The sequence below is a fragment of the Gymnoscopelus microlampas genome (genome assembly GCF_963454915.1).
Source record: "Gymnoscopelus microlampas genome assembly, chromosome: 4".
Classification (NCBI taxonomy): domain Eukaryota; kingdom Metazoa; phylum Chordata; class Actinopteri; order Myctophiformes; family Myctophidae; genus Gymnoscopelus; species Gymnoscopelus microlampas.
In genome coordinates, this window is record NC_139941.1 from 41,263,003 (window position 1) to 41,269,002 (window position 6,000).

Genomic DNA, 6,000 nt, shown 5'->3' on the forward strand with positions numbered 1-6,000 from the left:
GGCATGAAGTGGCCCAAACCTCTAGTCTGTAAATGCTTGGAAAGTTGGTCGGATCAGCGGTAATGAGCGGTTGTCTAGGAATATCTGTCTATCCGTCCGTCCGTCCGTCCGTGACTGGCCTCTAAGTACTATGATAATGGGTACTGCATGATGGACGACGGGTACAACGGGTACAATGGGAACTCTGACAACGGGTAGGGTAGAACAGCTATTGCAAAACTGGACGGGCATTGTTCCCAGCGGTCATCGCTCTAGTTTAAACAATAACAAGCAGAGGCATTTTGACCTTGTCGAATGGGACAGTGAAATTGTACTGTAATATTTCACTACTGCACACAGTCAGTGTACAGTACAGAACTTCTATGTATGTGTACATATATACAGACAATTTACAGATAACATCAGCGTTCGTTTGGGGACACAGGGAACTCTTGCCTAATGTGTCTAGACAGCGAGCAGACAACAGTGCATATTCATGAGTGTTGTTGAACTAGTTATAGCTGTGAAATCTTCCTCTCTCAGGGACAGAGAGACAGAGAAAGAGAAAGAGAAAGAGAGACAGAGAGAGAGAGAGAAAGAGAGACAGACAGACATCAGACATCAGACATATACATACAGAGAGACAGACAGACAGACAGACAGACAGACAGACAGACAGACAGACAGACAGACAGACAGACAGACAGAGTAAGAGAGAGAGGGGTAGGGAGGGAAATGGAGGGAGAAAGGGAGAGATAGACCGTTTGTAGACAGATTGTATGACAAAGCTATGTGTCTGTCTCACACACAGGGACATTCTCTGCCTCGCCCAGTCATTCTCCTATCCGCGTCTCTCTCTCTCTGTTTGTCTCTGAGTCTCGTATTCTCCCCAGTAGTTGCCAGCTCATGTGGGCTAAACTTAACTTCCCAGGCTGCCATGAATTTATTACCACACCCCTTCTTGTCAATGCCGACGCCTGCTTCTCAAACACACGCATGCCATGCACGCACACACACAACATTCACACACAAACTCCACTGTACTGCACCAGGCAAGTCAGAGAGTCAGTCCCTGCTGTAGCTGACAAGCTCATAAAGCAGACAGGCACACAGGGGAAGGCAAAAATATATGTTATGTTATGTTATGAAAGAAGACAGGAAACCGCTATATTGTATGTGTTTATATAATTGTGAGCTGGTGTCTTTCACACTAACAACATCAGTGAATCATCTCTCCCTGACTGACCTAAGATAATTAATAATTATATTAACGTGAAACAAAGATGAATAACTGCATCCAACTGCAAATACAATACAGAGGATAAAACGTCCACTGCGTTTAGAGACGTTTAAAGGCGTTTAGTGTTAATTCCCCCCCTGTGTGTGTGTGTGTGTGTGTGTGTGTGCGCGCGCGCGCGTGTGTGTGCGTGTGTGTGTGTGAGAAGGCAAAGTTGAGAGAGGGCGTGAGTGAGAGTGTGTTTACATATCCCAGAGTTCTTATCAACAGACTCGGCAGAGAAGGAAACCTAATCTCACCTTGACCTTGAGCGGGTGGGGATGACCCCTTTAAACACACCCACCCCCCCACCCACCGTCTTGTTGGCACAGTTCATGTAAACACTTCTTATCTTAGGCATGAACGTCCCACCCTTCTCCAGATGAACACAAGAGTATTATGTATAGTGTTATTTATGTTCTTCAGACATGTTGGAGTCGATAACATCTGATGTTGGTATTCCACAATCAAAACAATTCTCAGGAAGCCAACGCTTCGCAATCATCGTAGATTTAGATTTTCCTATAACACCATTAGTATTTGTTTTTCCATTTTTCCTTTTGCTACCTTTGCCAAGCTGCACGCATGCACGCGCACACGCACACTGATAACTATCTTATCTGATAGAAAGATGGAATCACAAGGGAATCCTTCACATGTGGATCAGCTCTGTTCTATCTAATCTCAGTTTTTTTTCACAACTCACTTAACAATTCAAAGGTTGTTATTATCAGTCTGTGTTATGGGTCAAATTGTGCCAGGATGTCTTAACGTGTCTGTGCAATGGATGACCCGATTCAAGTCAAGTCAGGTGATGTGGGAGTTTCGTAGAGAGACAAAGGCAGATCTTCACGCAGATTAGATTGATACAGAAGGCAGGCACAGACAGACAGACAGACAGACAGACAGACAGACAGACAGACAGACAGACAGACAGACAGACAGACACAGCACCAGAAATACAGACAGAACCACTACTGTATATAACGTTCTATATGTGGCCTTTAATGCATCCCAGTCGCTGTCAGTCACACCACAGCTTTCATGTTGTTTTCCCCACCAAGCTCAGGTCGGCTCTGCTCCTCAACAGTTACTGTAGGGACAGATACCGGAGGCAAGGAAAGAAAGAACGCTGTCATTATTTTAAATAACCTTAAACATGTTGGTGCGAATGGCAAGGGAGGGGAGTGTGTAGCATAGGGTGGTGGGGGGGGGGTTGGGGGGCGAGGTAGCAGACGCACACACACTCACTCAGGGCTAGTGTTGAAACCACTGCTATTTGTGATTGATGTGGTTGGCCTGAGAGTGCATTAGATCTCGGAGTCAAAGCCTCCGCTAATGGGACGCCATTACCATCTCCGTCTTTTGATGGAGCCGAGTAGGCAGGTAGACAGACAGGCAGGCCCACACTAATGGAGATGGGCTCTTTTGAGTGAATGCTCTTTCTCTCTCTCTATGGAAATAGTTTGGGGTTTTGCGAGTTTCACTTATCTCAGTGCAAGTATAGCACCAGAGTGTAAGTATGGACCCATAAGGGTCCATTGAGATAAATGAGCACTGAGGATTTTACTGTGTGGGGGACGTGGCGTTGCATCTCTCAAGCCATATTTCAACATCTGTCCCCTCACCCCAGATTAGACCACGCGGGTGCATGAAAAACAGCTCAATTACTGTCAGAACAAACGCGCCATTCACTCCGAAAAACCGCACTGCCCGGTTTTACTCAGGTTGATGTAAAAGATATATATTGACTGAGCTGGTGGGAGGTAAGAAATCAACGACTGATGACAGTCAGGCTGTAGTCAACCACGACCTACAGCTTTTCAGGGAATCTGAGCCCATTTTAGACTGGAAAAACGTGACGACGCTTCCCCGCCGGGCCGACGACGTCCTCATATTTCTCTGTCAACACCGACTCGTCCGGTCCAGCCGTGGGAGCGGACGTCCGGTGGGCCGGTCAGGCTGCTGTGGTCATTGAGGGGCTCCGCGTTAACTTGTATTCCACCGACCAAAGCTGAAGCCCGTGGATCCTGGGGGCTTCTATAATATTAGATCATTCAGCGATGGAATGATCTAGAAGAGAGAGATATTGAGATAGCAGCAGCTGTGAAAACATGGTTTCCAGTGGGTCCAGCGTGAGCCGTTCGGGTGTGAATGTGCATGGGGAGGTGTGTGTGTGTGTGTGTGTGTGTGTGTGTGTGTGTGTGTGTGTGTGTGTGTGTGTGTGTGTGGGGGGTGGGAGAGAGATGTAGACCCCGGGACCAAGGAACTGAAGGGAGAGAGAGCCTGTCTCCCTCTCTCTATCTCTCTCTCTCTCTCTCTCTCTCTCTCTCTCTCTCTCTCTCTCTCTCTCTCTCTCTCTCTCTCTCTCTCTCTCTCTCTCTCTCTCTCTCTCTCTCTCTCTCTCTCTCTGTGCTACCTCAGGCCTTTCCAGTCTGGTGCTGTGTTCCTCTTGACTGCAGGGTGTAGACACTGATATAATCTGGACTCACTGGTAGAGGGGTAGACTAGACTTCCTCCAGCCTGGGTCTGAGAACAGGCTGCTGGTTGTCTGCATGGGAAATCTCTAGGTACTACGCTTCAGTTTTTTCCACATAGCTGAGGTCTGATGTAGGATACTGTACAGCATGCCTCATTCCATAAGAGAGAGAGAGAGGGGAGCAAGTCTAGCGGGCCACACTTGACACTGAATATTTAAGGAAAAGAAAAGAAGAAAATGAAAGAGTTGGAAGGGAGAATGCACACTGAGCTGCGATGCATGATGATGACAATCGCATAACGTTCTTGGTATACCGGCTCGAGCAGTGTGTTGATCTGGATAAAGCATAAGTCCAGGTGCAGGAACATAATGTCAGGAATCTGAGAAGAGTCAAGGCTTTCTCAGGCATCCTTTTTCCCTCCGCTGATTGCCAGAGTAACTGTGACCACCGCGGTGCACATTTTTCCTTTAATCATTTCCATGCATCTCGCCGGGCTGGAGAAAATTGCTGTCATAAATGGTACACAGACATATGCCGTTCCCCTTCGCGCAAAAGTAAACACCATGGGGAAAGCCCACTTTCTTCCTCTGTTTATCCCCGCTTTTCCAATCACCAAGCAAATACAACCCAACGAGTCTAAATGAAAACATCATGAAAGTGCAAATGATTTTCGAGCGCGCCTCTCTTGTGTAAGTTGAGCAGTAATCTCATTTGAAACATGTGACAGTAAATAATGTACAGCATCGCTGGGTCCTCTAATTGCTCAAACCACATATACTTGGCCCCCTGCCTCGTTTGTCTGATTCTTTGTTAGGCCCATTCTTCTTCTTCTTCTTCTCCTTCTTCTTCTTCTCCTCTTCCTCCTCCTCCTGTCTCTCTTCTCTATATCTTTATCTGACGCCTGATTATACATAGTTGCACGCCTGTGTCACGCAGTTAAAATAGCGGATCTACAAGCTTACAATATGTTTCCCCTCCAGCTCACTCTCTCTCTAATTCCTCCTGCTCACCTTCCATCTTCTTCTCACTCTCCTCTATATTCTCTACCCCTGTTCCTTTTCTCTCCTCCACTCTCTACCTCTTTTTCTCTTTCATCACTCTATCCACCATCTATCCGCTGGCACTTTCTGTCTCCACACTTCTCTCTCTCTCTCTCTCTCTCTCTCTCTCTCTCTCTCTCTCTCTCTCTCTCTCTCTCTCTCTCTCTCTCTCTCTCTTCTGTTCTAGCCACACTCTGTTCAATCTGTTGCTGCCTCACCCCCTACATCCTCCCCCATTAATTAGCACTCGTTTATAGGAAACAGATGACTATTAATAAATTAGGGGCATGTTTTGAATTGTTTTAATACTTCCATTCCTGTGCCTATAGGCAGTAACTTGAAAGCATTCCTCTGCCCGTTCAGCCCACTGGCCCAAATTCACAGAGATCTGCGGGTGGCGGGACAGCTGGAGCGAGAGCTTTGGACCTTTAAAACACACACACACACACGCGCGCACACACACACACACACACACACACACACAAGCACACGCACACGCACACGCACACGCACACGCACACGCACACACACATGTACACGTACACACATACACAAAGAAATGCATGTGCACATTGGATATGCATGCACGTACATGCACACTTGCAAATCCCCCACCACTCACTCACGCACACACACACATACACACACACACACGCACACACACACGCACACGCACTCGTGCACGTGCACGTGCACACGCATGTACACACACACACAGGCTGTCCGTCCTTCAAGCCACATAACTATCAATCTTTCCTTCCCAGGCCCTGTGCTGTACATTATGGCTGATTCCTCATACAATGCAGACTAACATTTACAACAATCAGTGCCTCTATCTAAAGGCAGCTCCTCATAACAATCTCAGCACACCAGATTAAGGCCATGCGTGGCCAGGCTACATATCTTACCTTACCATCCAGCCCCCACCCCACCCCACCCCCACCACCTCTTTCTCTCCACTCAACTTCTTCCAGACATTTTGTGGTTTCATCTCAAGTTCTCCACTTCAGGGAGATTTTGCTGATTAATGTCACAGAGCCCTGTGTATGAAAGGGCATAGATTTCCCCTTCCCCTCTGACAGTGCCAGACCTATGGTCCCACCACCACCCCCCACCCACCCACCCACCCACCCACCCTGTAAACCTAAAATCCTCACAGTCTTTACCACCATTTACATCTATGGGATTTGTCATGCATGGGCTGGTCGACTCTGGTCCTAACCGG